This window comes from Rhinatrema bivittatum, chromosome 3 (assembly GCF_901001135.1).
Source record: "Rhinatrema bivittatum chromosome 3, aRhiBiv1.1, whole genome shotgun sequence".
NCBI lineage: Eukaryota > Metazoa > Chordata > Amphibia > Gymnophiona > Rhinatrematidae > Rhinatrema > Rhinatrema bivittatum.
The window spans coordinates 205257855-205274684 of NC_042617.1; the positions used below are offsets into that span (position 1 = coordinate 205257855).

Sequence of the window (16830 nt, forward strand, 5' to 3'; positions counted from 1 at the left end):
GAATACATTGTACATATGGCTAAATTCTTGGTTAGCTTGCAATTCATGTTGACCTGCTGAGGAAGATAGGTGAACTGCAACTGAGAATCACAAACATTGAAGAAAAATAGGGCTGGCTTATCACAGGAAGGGGTGGGAGAGAGTATGTTTTAATTTTTCTTTTTTTATTTAAAGCATATTAGCAACAATGTTTCTCAGTAACATTCTACAGTACAAAACAAATCCAACACAAAGGGAAATACTTCGGTATGCCTATTTATATTTTTAAGTGAATACCTCTCCCCATTCAACCCCTTAAAAAGCTAAGCCCTTCAAATGCTTCCAGTGATCAAGAGATTGCTTACTGAGATAAAGGTAGGCAATCTGTCTCTTCTAATTGCCATTAATTTCTCCATTTGATGGACATCCAACAGTCTTCTTAGAAAAAGTCAACAGATCAAGAATGGCTACTTTCTTCCAGTCAGCTATCATGCATTAGGTAGCAATAAAACCCTAAAGAATAAACTTAATTAGATTTTCTTGATGCTTTCGCTGTTGGAAAGTCAAATAAAAAGAAAGAACTCTGGATATTAGTCAACTAACTGCAACTGTTTTGGACTGAAAGCTGGAAATAATACAATCACCATATATGCCCCATCATTGCCACAGTCTCTCCAACATCCCCATATTTGTTTTGCAATCTTGAAGCTGTGAGGGTCCACCTAAAATTTTGCGCTAAAGTTACTGAAATAGAAGAGTTAACTACCTACCCCTGTATAATCTCCAAATCCTCCTCCTGTGTAAGAGACAATTAAGATCCCATTCCCCAGTTTTCTTATGCTTAAATTGCCCTAGAGGGTAGGAGATTAGGTTTTCATAAATTTTAGCTACAAGGCCTTTACATATTGAAGGATGAGCAAGCAAAACCTGAAAAATTGTTGGCCCAACTTTGAAAGTTGCTTTCCCTGTGTCATGCTCAACATAATGCCTGACTTGAAAAAAGGTAAAGTAGTCAGTATTAAACAAAATAAATTTATCCCTTAATGCTACAAAACTCATCACTTCCCCTTTATTACAAAGCTGCTCCATAATTCTTAGTCCCACCTTTGAAAAATCCCTGTTTGTAAACCTGGTAAAAAAAAAAAAAAAAAAAACCCACTCCATTATGCCTGATAGGAGTCTGTGGAGAACATTTCTTCTAAGATGTCAGGGTATGCATATTTTGAATCCCATAAATAATCCTTATACTAGATATACAAAATATTTAATATCTTAATATACTCTTACCTCTAACCACTCATGGATATCCATTGATCAGGGTACTGCCCATATAAAACTGTTCAGTACGCATACATGGCATCAATTTATGCTTTGGTTGCCAGTCTATCATCACATGAAGTTGAAATCCAGATAATGCTCTATATGGGAAACACCCAGCCCCCCAGTCCACTATAATGATTCTTTATAACCTTGGGCAATCTCTGCCTACAAATCAAATCTAAAAATGACATATGAATCTTAACATAACTTTGACTTTGGAACCTCAATAGGCAGTATGTGAAAGTAATAGCAAAGCCTAGGTATTCATTTTAACCATAGACACCCTACCCAACCACGAAAAATATTAGTCAACCTGTATTTGAAGATCTCTAAATACCTTAGTTAATAATGGAGAATAATTAGATCCAATAACTGCCTCCTAATGGTTATGATATTTATTCCAAAGACCGCGAATAATTTCCAGCCCAACAAAAAAGAAAGCACCCTTTCAAAGCCACTCTAACTGTCCAGTGTTGATATTCAATATCTTTGATTTATTATGGTTCACCTTGAACCCATTTTACCATACTCAAATTCAGCCAAGACCACCCTTAGTGAAAACCATAGGATTAATAACTGTGAAAAGCATGTAATTTGCACAGAAGAAAAACTCTTTGCCTAATGTAATCCTAGCGATCTCCCTATTTATACATATTCTTTCAGCAAGTGTTTCCATTACCAGGGCAAATAGCAATGGGGTCAGGGGCAGCTGTGTCTCATACCTCTACCCAGTTTGAAGGAATCGGAGTAACCCCCATTAATTTGTACTCTCATTTCTGGCCCTTGTAGAACCTTTGTATTCACTTACAAAAATTATCCCCTTAAACTCATTTTCTTCAAAATCCTAAACAGAAATACCTAAGGAAAGCTTGAGTGCTATGTCTGTTTACAAGACAATACAGTGGGTAAAAGTGGGGAGGATCTGAAAAATGATGGCAGAAGCAACAGCTGAAAATGGGAGCAGACATCAGGAGCAGCAAAGCAGGAAGACAAACAATCACAGATCTGAACCTCTTGAGTTGGAGGGACAACATGAGATAGGGAAAGGATGGAAGGATGGATCTTAGCAGCGACTGGAGGTAGGCAAGTAAAGAATACGCCAACAAGAACCAACTAGAAGCAAACATAACTGAAGATAGAAGGGAGGCCAAAAAATCAGCTGCTAAAGTTGTGGGGAAGGGGTAAGAGGCTGGAGGCAATAGTGTGAAACAGCAGAAAGACCGAGCTGCAGGCTGACAGATCATGTACCTTTATGTTGCTTCTGTTAAAAAAAAAAAAAAAAAAGCTTGCCACACCACTTCGCTCCTCTTTGGATAAGCCTCTGCTGCAGAGTGTGAAATGCCAGCCTTTCCACGTATGCAGCATGATGATCCTGCTGTATGCCAACAGATCAATCCAAAAGACTGGAGGAAGAGGGGCAACACAAAGGATCTTAGGAGTAAAGAATCATCATGGGAAATCTTCTTAAGACAACTTGAAATTGCCAGACTGGCAGTAAGAGTAATAGATGTCAAGTGTCCATGTCTTAAAGATGTCCCAAGAAACCAAAGATATTTTAAGGAAAACCTCATCCTACTGAACATAAATGATTTGTTTAAATGTTTTATATAGTGCTTAAACACACCCAGACTGCTTAAGACTAGATATCAATCCCTTAACAGAGACAGTCTCAAAAGGAAGGCAATACTCTAAAACCAAAGGGGCAGATTTTAAATACTTGCGCGAACAAAAGTACGCTGGATTTTATAAAATACGCGCGTAGCTGCGCGTATCTTATAAAATCCGGGGTCGGCGCGCGCAACGGGGTGCACATTTGTGCAACCTGCGCGCGCCGAGCCCAGCGCGCGCTGCCTGTTCCCTCAGAGGCCGCTCCGATTTCGGAGTGGCCTCGGAGGGAACTTTCCTTCGCCCTCCCCCCACCTTCCCCTCCCTTCCCCTACCTAACCCACCCCCCCGGCCCCATCTAAACCCCCCCCCCCTTACCTTTGCGCGCGTCGGCCAGCTGCCCCGCTCCGTGGTCCGGTCCCGGGGGCTGTTCCGGAGGCCGCAGCCACGCCCCCGGGCCGAAACCACGCCCACGCCACCGCTCCCGCCCCCTAAACGCCACGTCATCCCGCCACGCCCCCGACAGGAAGCCCCGGGACTTACGCACATCCCGGCGGCCTATGCAAAATAGGCGCGCCAGCGCGCGAGGGCCCTGCGCGTGTAAATCCGGAAGGATTTACGCGCGCAGGGGTTTTAAAATCCGCTCCAAATTGATTTGGATTTAGCAAAGCATTTTCTTCCACATACTTCATCAGTTGTCTATGTACTGCATTTTCAACAGTGAGTTGAGAAAAGACATACAATGGGGGGGGGGGGGGGAGATCCTCTCACTGGGGTGGTTTATGAGAATAAAAGGTCCATCCATCTATTGACTTTTTAGGGTCCAGCCAGTTACTTGTAACATAGATTGTCTACTGTTGGAAACAGGATACTGGGTTTAATGGACCTTTGGCATGACCCAATATGGTAAACCTTATGTTAGGTTCTGATGACACCATTTTATTTTATTTATTTAACATTTTTCTATACCGAGGTTCTAGTAACAATGTTACTAACCACTTCGGTTTACCTATAGCATTGAAATGACTTAACACGTGTGTCTTACAGAGAACAAGGAAAATGAGGAACTTGGAAATAATTGAATTAAATAACACATTATAAAATACATCATTTTAAATAACAGAAATCCATAACCTAAAAGTGATCAGTTCCAAGTGAACTGGAATCAGAAAGCAGGAGGAAACTTGATGGACCTTTGTGTGACTCAGCATGTCGTTAATGTCCTTATGTAAACAGTTGCAGCAAAAAAAAAGAATAAGAACAACCATACCACATTTCTAATTAGGCTCCTGCACAAAGTTCAACCATGGGAGAAATCCCTGATCAAAAATTCACCAACTAAGCAAACATATGGCAAGCATGACAGAAGTCTAAAACCTGATAATCCCTTGGAGAATGTGTTAGGGATGTGGTAAAACTGTATGATTACAATAAAATGCAAATGAGAATATTAAGAAAAGAAACTACTGAAGTACAGAGGACAAAGCAGATAAATGAGAGATTGACAAGAAAGAAAAAGATGAAGGAAAAATATTTATCATTTCACTGAAATTCACTAAGACCTACTGCTACACAAAAGCATGTCACAATTATTGCTACACAAAACCAAAGCAGAGTATTCCCTGCCAGTCTTTATAGAGTCAATTTATATTCAGCATTTGCTGAGATCACAATGAAAGCAAATTTATTAGCATAATGACTGCTCAACTTGCTGTGCTGATATTATAGATGCACAAAGTTGAATTTCAGCGTCCGTTTTCTCTTTGTGCATCACTAGTCATCTAAATCCATAGTCAGAATCAGTCACCAAAGAAATAATTACTTTGCTCCTCCAACGTAACAAGCAAAGAAAGAAAGGAAATAAAAACAGTGTTCTGTTCGGTGGAACACTGGCTCAGGTTTGAAATGTGAACATCTTCAATTAATTTAATCTGCTAGAACAGTGAGATAATAAAGCCAATTCAATATTTATATCATGCGTACCTCTTTCTGTACATCCAGCAAGATTTCATATGGGAGGCAGAGCTGACAGCTCTCATCTTTTTAACTAAAGCTTTAACTGTTTGAACAGGATCTGCTCTTTCACCACACATCCCCAATCTAGTTAATAAACTGACAGCCTCCTTACCCATGCCTTTAAAATACATTCCCCCACTAAGGGGCCAATGCAATAAGCTAAGCATTATAAATATGCTGAAAATGCACCAATTTTTATTTTTTTTTTAACTCTGAATACAGTAAGCTAATGGTATGGCAATGCATTGGGAGTTAGTGTACAAACCGAAAAACATGTGCAAAGAAATCATTTTGCACGTAAATCATATGTTAAGCGCAGAAAACATGCTGTGTGTTCAAAGCATGTTTTGTGTATATCAAACTATAACAAGTTCCTCATCAACCAACATTAGCCCTGGAAACTTTACTCCGTTTTGATTAAGACTTAAGTTTCCAGCACTAAAACACACACACACTGGGAGGAAATAGCTAATGTTATCATTAGCCTGATATTCACATGAAAAGACACTAAGCTGTGCGCAAAACTTGTTGCATCAACAGTAAAGTTTGTGCACAAAAAATGGGCACACAATTGCAGGTTACACTTTGCATTCCACTGAACGCATATTACGACATCAGCCCCTAATGTAGTCCAGATTTAGCTCAGTTATCTTACTTCTGATATGAGCATGTGCCCTCATCAGCTCACTACCCAAGAGATGTAAGGAAAGAATTTTTGGACTGAAAGAAGCCAGCTATGTCACAATAAATCAGACACATTACAGCTAAACAGCAAACAGTATGGTTCTAAAATTTTTCAGAATCCATTAGATTCTTACATTTTCATATAGTACTCATTATCACGCAATAAAAAGAAGTCTGACAGCTGTGTACTTAAACGGCAGTTTCCACTTACAAAACGAACAGCCCCAGCACTATAACTGAAGAAATTGGGCAGGCAACAAACTAAATGGATAGCCGCAAGTCAAACACCACTGGAGGAGGCAGAGCACATCCTGTGCATGCCATTGTAAAACTGATATTTTCAGTGCTTTACAAAATGTAAAATCATTGATGGTCATTTCAAAAAACATCCAGTGATGATTATATTGCAAGTAAGATTTGATCCCTCAAGCAATTTATCAATAAAGGGAACATACATCTTTGGACAGATGGCTTACCAAAGAGTTTCACAACTCAGACTCAACACATATGTCCACTATAAAAAAGATCTGTAACCAGTTTTATAAATCACAAGAAACACTTTGTGAAAAGCACTTTAAGCAACCCCATGAACTAAGCAAGTCAATCTCACATCGAAAAACCTATTTATTACAAATGATGTCCACAAGGCATGCACAGTAGGAAAGATATAAAGTAGGTTATTGCACAGTTTAGAATGCAAGTATGGCAGCTGAGAATGAGAATAAACTTAGTCAATTTGTGGATATGCTATAGGTTAGTGAATTATGCATCCTGATTTAGTTTGATGGCATCAGTTTCAGGGAGCGGAACTATTTTACAGTCAAAACAGATAATTTCGAAGTATCCTGAACATTATACAGGTAACCAGAAAATATAAGAAAGGTTCAGACAGAGTTGCTTACCTGTAACAGGTGTTCTCACAGGACAGCAGGATGTTAGTCCTCACATATGGGTGACATCATCAGGATGGAGCCCATCACGGAATACATTTGTCAAAGTTTCTAGAACTTTGACTTGGCACATTGAGCATACCCAGCATGCCACCAACCCTGCATCCAGCAGGGGTCCCCCCTTCAGTCTCATTTGTAGTAAATGTACGAGCGAAAATAAAATAAATCGTAAGCGAACCCAACTCCACGGGGTGGCGGGCAGGTTTCGTGAGGACTAACATCCTGCTGGCCTGTGAGAACACCTGTTACAGGTAAGCAACTCTGCTTTCTCACAGGACAAGCATATGGGTCCTCACATATGGGTGAATAGCAAGCTTAGGGTGCCTGAGTAAATGTACCAAAAGCACCCAATGACGTGCAACAGGCACAACAACAGGGGTGGGTTTGGTTAAGATGGTAGCCTGAAATTCTCAGTGGGTTGCTGGAAGGAAGTTGGGTTATTAAGTTGCGAATAAATTGCGCAGGACAGACTGGCCAAAAATGGAATCTTGCCTGCCAGCCCTGTCCAAACAATGAGCTGCAGAGGTATGGAGAGAACTCCATGTAGCAGCCCTATAGATGTCAGTAAGAGGCACTGAACGGAGGTGTGCTACTGATGTTGCCATGGCTCTTATAGAGTGCGCTTTCACACATTCCTGTAGCGGTAGGCCTGCTTGTTGGTAGCAGAAGGAAATACAGTCCGCTAGCCAGGAGGATAGGGTCTGCTTGCCCACCGGAATTCCCAGTTTGTTTTTAAACTAAGGAGACAAATATTGCAACACTATTGCAACCCTTGCGAGACTACTGCGGACTCGTCGATCCACAATGGCTCATCATTTACTAACCTCGTTGGGTCCCATGGCATCCTCGGTTTATGTTACTCCTATGGCTCGTCTAGCGATGAAAGTAACAGTAGATTTCCTTTGGACTGCCATGCGTTCCAAATAAAAGACTAGCACACATTTACAGTCCAAGGAATGTAGCGCTCGCTCAGCTGGATGTGAGTGGGGTGTTGGAAAGAAAGTAGGTAGTATAATGGATTGATTCAAGGGAAACTCAGATACTACCTTTGGTAAAAATTTTGGATGAGTGCGAAGCGCCACTCAGTCATGGAGAAATTTTGTGCAAGGTGGGTATGTTACCAACGCCTGTAGCTCACTAACTCTGCGAGCTGACGTTATAGCTAGGAGAAAAAGCATTTTCCAAGTGAGATAACGCAGCTCGCAGGAGTGCAGAGGCTCAAACAGAGGTTTCATGAGCTGTGCTAATACAACATTAAGATCCCAAGCAGGGGCCGGAGGATGCAGTGGGGGCTTTAGATGTAGTAAACCCCTCAATAAAGCGCCACTAAGGGTTGTGTCGATATCGAGACATCCCCTATGTCTTTATGGAAAGCGGCTACTGCACTGACATGAACTCTAATAGAGGAAGTTTGTAGACCAGACTCAGATAGGTACCAGAGGTAGTCTAGGAACTTCGTTGTGAGGCAAGTAAAGGAATCTATTTCCTTTGATGTGCACCATAAGGAAAACCTTTTCCATTTGGAATGATAAGATTTCCTGGTAGAAGGTTTTCGTGAAGCTATGAGGACTTGGGATACGGAGTCCAAGAGGTTTAGTGGTTGTAATATTAGCCTTTCAACATCCAGGCTGTCAGCGACAGGGCCTAGAAGTTCGGATGATGCAGCTGTCCGCTGTTTTGAGTTATCAAGAACGGATCTGCTACCAGGCGAATAAGAGGATGGACTGAGAGGTCGCGTAGGATGGGAAACCAAACCTGACACAGCCAGTAAGGGAATATGAGAATCATTAAGCCCTTGTCCTGCTGTAACTTCATGAGAGTCTTGCTGATGAGTGGAAGTGGAGGGTACACATAGGAGACCCTTTGACCACGAGAGGGCGAAAGCATCCCTTGGTGGTGTCCTGTAGCTGCGATGTAGTGAGCAGAAGTTCTCTACTTTGCGGTTGTGAATTGATGCAAAGAGATCTATGTGCGGATAACCCTATTGCTGGAAGATTCTCTCTACTACAGTGGGGTTTAGGGACCATTCATGGGGATGAAAGGTCCGACTCAACTTGTCTGCAAGTACGCTGTCCACGCCTGCCAGGTAGGTCGCTCTCAGGAACAGAGTGGGAGAGCGCCCAGGCCCATATCTGCGCTACTTCCTGACATAGCAGGTACGAGCCCGTGCCACCCTGTTTGTTGATGTACCCACATCGCTACCTGGTTGTCTGTTTGGACCAGGATTGTCTTTGTTGGATAGGCAATCCCGAAAAGCCATCAGAGCATACCTTATTGCCCTAAGCTCCAGAAAATGTATCTGATGTTGTGATTCTGCTGCAGAGTTTGCAGACTGTTGACATGGGCTCCCCAACCGAAGTTGGAAGCATCCGTTGTCAGTGTGATTTGAGGTTCTGGAGATTGAAAAGGTAGTCCCTTGAGAAGATTGGACTCTTGAATCCTCCAAGCTAGCGAGAGACTGAGCTGCCTGGTGACGTGGACAATGGATGGTGGGGGCCTGAGCCCACTGGGAGTTTAGGGTCCATTGTGTTACTTTCATCGCTAGACGAGCCATAGGAGTAACATAAACCGAGGATGCCATGGGACCCAACAAGGTTAGTAAATGATGAGCCATTGTGGATCGACGAGTCCGCAGTAGTCTCGCAAGGGTTGCAATAGTGTGCGCATGATCCCTTGGGAGAAAAGCTTTTGCTTGTATGGTGCTTAAGTCCCTCCAATGAAGGAGAGGATCTGTGATGGAACCAGATTGGATTTTGGATAGTTTACTAGAAATCTGAGTGCTAGTAATAGCTGTAGGGTTAGATGTAAGGAGGTTAGAACCTCCTTCTTGGATGGGGCCCTTAGCAACCAATTGTCCAGGTAAGGGTAGACATGAATGCTCTGTCGTTTTAGGTACGCTGCTACTACTGCCAGGCACTTTGTAAATACTGGAAGTGTTGGCATCAGACTAGAAAACTGAGGTATTTTCGATGAGACTTATCGCTATATGTGTATGCATCTTGTAGGTCTAGAGAGCAAAGCCAACCTCCCTTTTGAAGAAGAGGGAGTAGGGAGCCCAAGGTTACCATCCTGAACTTTTCTCTTTGTAGATGTTTAAGGCATGAAGATCCAAAATTGGATGAATGCCTCCTGATTTTTTTGGTATTAGAAAATATTGAGAATAGAACCCTTGTCCCTGTTGTGAAGGGGGCACTGGTTCTATTGCCCTAGATTGGAGGAGGGTTGTTAGTTCCTTCTCTAGAAGCGGTGAGTGGTTGGGTAAACCCCACCCCGGCCGAGGTGGGGAGTCCGACAGCACTGAAAAGAAGTTGAGATGGTAACCTTAGCCACTATAGAGAGGATCCATTGATCTGTTGTGATTGTGTGCCAGGTGGCGGTGAAGTGGCACAAGCGGCCGCCCACTGGCAGAGATGGTAGTGGAAGTTGACAGTTGCTCTCTAGCTGGGAGTCAAAACCCCGAAGCAGGGCCATGCTGTGGAGCTGGTTGGGCTTTTTGAGGCCTGGATTGACAGGCTTGAGGTTTTTGGTATGGCCTGGTTAGGCAACTGCGAGGTGGGGGAGGATAATACCTACGAGCTTTATAGGTTGTCCTCTTGGCCTCTCTTCTGAACAGCCGTTTACAAGTAGAGGGAAAATCAGAGGGTACAGCAGAGAGCTGGCACAATGTCTCGTGGTGGACCTTGAGCTGTGCGACAGTCTCCTGGATCTTATCTCCGAATAAATTATTGCCTGCACAGGCGAGGTCTGCCAACCTCTCCTGAACTTCGAGTCGTAAATCGGAAGAGTTCAGACAGGCCCATCTTCTGGCAGTAATCCCCGCTGCAGACACTCTAGAAGCAGTGTCAAAGATGTCATATGCAGCCCGGACCTCGTGCTTGCTAGCATCGAGGCCTTTCTTGAGTATGGAGTTTAGCTGGTCCTGAAACTGCTTTGGAAGGGAATCAGAGAAGTTTTGTATCATCTTGAAAAGGTTTCTCGTGTACTGTGTCATATATAGCTGGTAGGCAGCTATACGTGAAATCAGCATGGAACCATGGAATACTCGACGTCCCAAGGCATCCAGAAACCTTTGTTCTTTCCCTGGAGGTGTAGAAGAATGAGGCCAAGGTCTCCTAGCCTTCTTCTGAATGGACTCCACTACTACAGAATGGTGAGAGAGCTGGGTCTTCTGGAACCCAGGAGCTGTTTGAACCAAGTAGGTGGCATCTGTTTTCCGGTTCACCGGTGGTACGGTACCTGGATATTCCCAGTTACGCTGGAGAAGTTCAAGAAGGGCCATGAACTGGTATGGACATAACCTGGGGGCATCCACAAACTGGAGTACCTCAAGAATCTTGTGCCTGGAGTCTTCCTCTGTTTGAAGCTTAAAGGAAATGGCTTCTGACATTTCCTTTATAAAGCTTATGAAGGACAGATCCTCTGGAGGGGAACGTCTTCTCTCTTCAGGAGGAGATGGCTCAGAGGGAGTGTCATCAGAATCCTGGGTGTCTGACGAATCATCAGACCAGGGCTGGTATGACTGGTCTCCAGCATCGGCTGGGCCACCTGATGGAAGGAAGAGGCCTATTCCAGCTGGATCAGGTCGTGGCACCGATGGAATCGGCGGGGGCATCGAAGGTATTGGAGAAGGCACTAAGGGTCGATGCAGCACCAAAACGAGAGACGCACCGATGGAATCAGCGACTTCGATAGACGTCTCGGTGGGAGAACCCCCGATGACCCCCGGAATCGGTTCTGGTATCAATGATTCCTCTTCCTCCGATGATGGGGAAATCTGTGTCGATGGTGTTCAAGATATTAGTGTTTTCAGGGGCACGGGTGGAAGAGCTCCGATAAGCGTGTCCAATCTGTCCAGTAATGGAGCCAGCATCGTGGGCATCGGATCAGTGTCAGAGATCAGAGTCGGTGCCGAAGGAGGCGGAAAACTCTGTAGTGCTTGGAGAACTGCCTCTTGAACCATCCAGTTCAATTCCTTGTGGAAAACTGGCGCTTGTAACACCAGTTCTGGAGTAGGAGGCTGTACAGGTGTCGGAGGGTCCACCGGTGACAGTGGAGTCTCGGCTCCACTGAAGGTGGGGAATGCCTCGGTGACCCAGGTATGGAAGAGAATGGAGGCTCCTCTGTGCGGGCTTTTTTCCCCTCGGTGGCTCTGACAATGTCAACGTCGAGGCCTTCCCTGGGTCAACAGACTGAGCCTTCCGATGCTTCTTCCGGTGCTCGGCCCAGTCTTTCTCTGGCGCAGAGGACAAAGAGGTAGACTACTTTAAAAGGGATCCAACTGGGTGACAGCCACCAGTGTCCGGCTGGTATCGAGAGGTTGAAGGTGACTGTGCCAATGACGTCAAGGTCTTCGATGGAGTAGACTGCTTAGCCTGAAAAAGAAACTCCATTTTCTCTAAGTGTGCCCTGCGGCCCCTTAGGGGTCATTTGGGCACAATTGGTACATGTTACAACGTCATGGTCAGCCCCTAAGCATAAGACACATACCTTATGCGGGTCCGTGATGGATATAGTCCTTGGACAATTGAGGCACTGATGAAAGCCCGTCGCCATCGTTCTAAAGAAAAATTTAACGGTCGGTGGCCGTTAGGTCTTGAGTTAGAAGAACCCTCATTAACTGACCGTGAAAACAAGGTAAAGCCTTACCTAACATTAGCGGATACCGATGGTCGATAGGGGGACCGCGGATGGGTGAAATTTGTCAAATTTTAGAAAAAATTCTGTGAGGAAATTCCTGTCAGGAATATTAGAAAGAGCTCCTCAAACCGTGTGACTACTGCTGCGTGGAAAAAAAAGAGACTGAAGGAGGACCCCTGCTGGATGCAGGGTTGGTGGCATGCTAAGTGTGCCAAGTCAGTTCTAGAAACTTTGACAAAAGTATTCCGTGATGGGCTCCATCCTGATGATGGGGGGGGGGGGGGGGGGGGGGAGGCCATCAATTTTCCATTACCCAGGATGGCCTCAATCATTCCAGATAAAAGATGCTCTATTATATTTCAAACGCAGAAGGCAGCATGAAGCTCACCATTAATTACAACCATGCTATAAATTTTTATTATAAAACTACTCTACACTAAAAAAGAAAATAAGTCATCAAGATAGCATATTAATGTTATACAGTAAGGGGCGGATTTTAAGAGCCCTGCTCGCGTAAATCCGCCTGGATTTACGCGAGCAGGGCCTTGCGCGCCGGTGCGCCTATGTTCCATAGGCCTACCGGCGCACGCAGAGCCCCGGGACTCGCGTAAGTCCCGGGGTTTTTCGAGGGGGGCGTGTCGGATCGGCACTACGTTTTGGGGGCGGGACCGAGGGCGTGGCCGCGCCCTCCGGAACCGCCCCAGGTCGCGTCTCGGCGCGCTAGCGGCCCGCTGGCGCGCGGGGATTTACTTCTCCCTCTGGGAGGCGTAAATCCCCCGACAAAGGTAGGGGGGGTGAGTTAGATAGAGGAAGGGAGGGGAAGGTGAGGGAACGGTGGCAGGCTGCGCGGCTCGGCGCGCGCCAGCTACACGAAATCGGCAGTCTTGCGCGCGCCGATCCAGGATTTTAGCGGCTACGCGCGTATCTACTAAAATCCAGCGTACTTTTGTTTGCGCCTGATGCGCCAACAAAAGTATGCTAAGGCGCGCTTTTTGAAAATCTACCCCTAAATGGATATTTCTGCTGGTTAGGATTAGGAAAACTTCAATATTTGATTTTGTACAGGAAAAGACCGTACCTCCAAAAGGAGAAAAACCAAAGGACTTACCCAATTAAGGGGCGGAAACATTTAGAAAACTTGGGCGCAAGAAATTTAGAAGTCAGGGACATTTTTTCCTTTATTTTGGAGGGGATGTGGAGTTTTAATTTTGTTCATTTCATCTATTTAGTTCTTTTTTCCCCCCTTTATATTTATTTTTTTGTTTTGTCCCCTCTCCTCTCCATAAACTAAAACCAAATATACATAAAATTATCTTCACTTATGCCATTCAATTTCGTTCTATTTTCAAGGCCAATGTTGAGGTGAATGAAAATAGTCTGGAAGGAGAATTACTTCAATTTTCTTCTGTGGATACATGCATTAAAAATTCATATTATACTTTTAGATAGGAAATGTAGAAACGAAGATATTCCCCATTAGTATTTGAGAATAACATTAAGATAAAACCAACCACTTTTGTGAAAGACCTTGGAATAATCTTAGATTCTGAATTAAGCTTTAAAAAATATATATCCACCAAATTGTGAGACATATTATAAACTTCACGCTGCAAAAGCTAAAACCATTACTTGAAATGAATGATTTTAGGACAGTTCTTCAAGCTTTGATTTTCTCTAATATCGATTACTACAATTCCTTGTTTCTAGGACTCCCTCAATCCACAATCCGCCCCCTTCAAGTTTTACAGAATGCTGCCGCCAGAGTCTTGACTGGGAGTAAAAATGAGACCACATCAACCCTGTTTTATTTTCACTACACTGGTTACCAATTCACTACCATACACAATATAAAACTGCTTGCATTTTACACAATATTATCTTATGGCGAAAAAACTGAATGGCTAAATATGGCAATCCACTTACATGTCCCTCAAAGAAACCTTAGGTTGGCAAATAAGGGCTTATTAACAATCCCATCACTGAAGTTAGCACACCATAGCCAGGTGCGAGATCGAGCGATATCAATAGCCGGCCCGAAACTCTGGAACACATTACCAGCCCAGATAAGATTACAAGCAGACACTAAGAAATTTAAGACCGAGCTTAAGACATGGCTATTCGGCTGTGCATATGCAGACATGAACTAACAAATGATCTTATGCTTACTGTTTAGATTTAAGATACTTTTTAACTTCATGGCTCACTTTTACTTTTAATCAGGCCAATAAAGTAAGGACGTGGTAGAAAGAGTGCGGTAGTGCCAGGCGCACCTGCGTTTGCCACACGCACAGTTAGGATCACATACCGCTCGATACAGTATTTAAATGGCATGCAAATGCAAGCCGCGTCCAAGAAGCGTCCATGAAGCGCAATCCATTTTACTGTATAGGCGCTATACAACGTACACCTTCCCCAGTGCCATCTTGCAGCTTGTGACATCACCCCTGACTCTTGAGCACCCAAATTGAACGTACAGGCAGTGCCTTAACGCACGCCGTGGTCATGCCTGTACGTTCAATTTGGGCGCTCAAGGGTCAGGGGTGACGTCACAAGCTGCAAGATGGCACTGGGGAGGCAGTGAACAGCGGAATGGAGGGATGCAGGCAGGTGAGCCGGAGCTGCCCCGCATACAGGAAAGGTAGGAGAGCCACCACCCCGCCCCCTCCCGTGCACACACCCCCGGCCTCCGCCGCTCTGGCAATCTTCTAGTTGCCTGCCAGTGCAATTTTTTTGGCATGATGAGCTCGCACCGCCTGTACGTCCCATTTGGTGCCTTGAGCGCCCAAATTGGAAGTACAGGCGTACGTTCATGCATCTTCACCGGCGGGGGCTGCTGGAATCCGCCTCACCGAGAGCGCCTGATCCGCCCCGGGCTGCTGAAGCGGGAGAAGGAATGCTGAAAGAGAAAGTGAAGGGACATTTGTGAGTCAATGTCCCTGTCAGCGTGGGCCCGTACAGGATACCAGCACCCATGGACGCGGCCAGGGCAGGTGAGCAGGGGCGGGGGGGAAGTTTGCCCGTGAAATTTCACGGGCAAACTTTACCGCCTACCCTCTAACGCAGGGGGTAAGGGTAGGCGGTAATTTAGCAGGTTAAAGACGCGGCTAAACTGCAGGTTAAAAAGGCGATAGTCGGGGCGCACATTATTGTATGGGAGGGAATAGCTAATCGGAGCTTTTACATATATACATGCCGCGGGCGGAAAGGATTACCCGTTGATTTAAAGAAGCGGTAAGGATGGGTTAAAAGGGATAGTGAATCGCAGGTTGGACTTACGCGGCCAAATTGCAGGTACAAAGCGGGTTAGAAACGGGGTAATCGCAGCCGCGCTTTACTGTATCGGCCTGAATGTTTGTAATTTATATTATACTTGATCTTTTATGATTTATGATTTTAGTATTTGTACTAGATCAATTATTTTATAGCTACTTATTTACCAGCATTTTGATCCTATTAATGATGTATTGTATTTTCGTTTCTTTTATTGTATTGGAAACCGTTGTGAAGGCTTTACTGATGCGACGGTATATAAAGAATTAAACTAGAAACTTTTTGTGCTTATCAAAGAGTACAACTGCTAACCAACTTCCACCCATATAGGCAACAAATATTTCATAAATTCATAATCCTCACTAGGGTTCCAGGCCATATTTCTGTGTACAGAAAGAGTAAACAAAGCAGCAAGTACTACATAAAGGGCTACAGCCAAAAGCAAGACCTTCAGCCTATGACTTGGGTCTTAAATCTTTACTCAACATTAAGGAAAACTAGTTCCCATAGCAAACTGGAGATATAAAAGGATGCATCTCCCTCAATGTAAGTCAATCACTTTCAAAATACATGGCTTACCAGTACAAGATCCAATATCAAATGAAAGTCTAAATACTATTAATATTGTTAACACCTCACTATACAATCACTTTCTGTGAGAAAAAAAAACTGAAGAAAGACATTGCCACAAGTCTGGATACTTTAGAAAAATCTGTACAGTAGGTTACCTATTTTCTTTGGGATTTTTGTCAAAATTGTTTATTTTCCATACCTGTTTTCACATAGAAATAATATATACAATCAAGAGATTTTCAACTCAACATGTAGCCATCAACACACTTACAAGTTAATTTGCTTCTTCAATCCATCACCCTGAAATGATAATTCTATGTTTGTATTTCAGCAGCTGGTTGAAGTCAATTTTATCTTAATTATCAAGCCCTGCTTAACTAGGTAAATGGAAACCTGAAAGTTTTTATTATGAACATATATAATCAAGTATAATTACTGCAGTTTTAACAATTCTTTACCAATGGAATTCCACATGCAAGCTCAATGAGGGAAATACAAACAGCTAAGCATGCACAGCAGGTTTATCTGTGCATCAGCATTAATTAGATAAACCCATTAAAGTCAACTGGCACTCACAGGTGCTGTACCAACCTGTGTACAGAGGAACTCCCACATACTGAAAAAAGGAACTGAAAGCAAGTTCTTCACAAAGAAACTTAACTGTACATATATTTTCATGAAAGTGACTAGCATTGGGGGTAAATATAACGGTACATTACTAGGTATGTTTCACTAAACTTCCCAATTTCCAAAATGAACAATTACTTCACAAAGTCATAAAGTTAAGATTACATTA

General features: G+C 43.8%; 1 protein-coding gene across 7 annotated transcripts in view; it reads right to left on the reverse strand.

Moving 5' to 3' along the window:
• QKI (QKI, KH domain containing RNA binding) overlaps positions 1-16830 on the reverse strand; it is a 730493-nt gene that overhangs the window by 628007 nt on the left and 85656 nt on the right. The gene's annotated exons all lie outside the window — the stretch shown is intronic.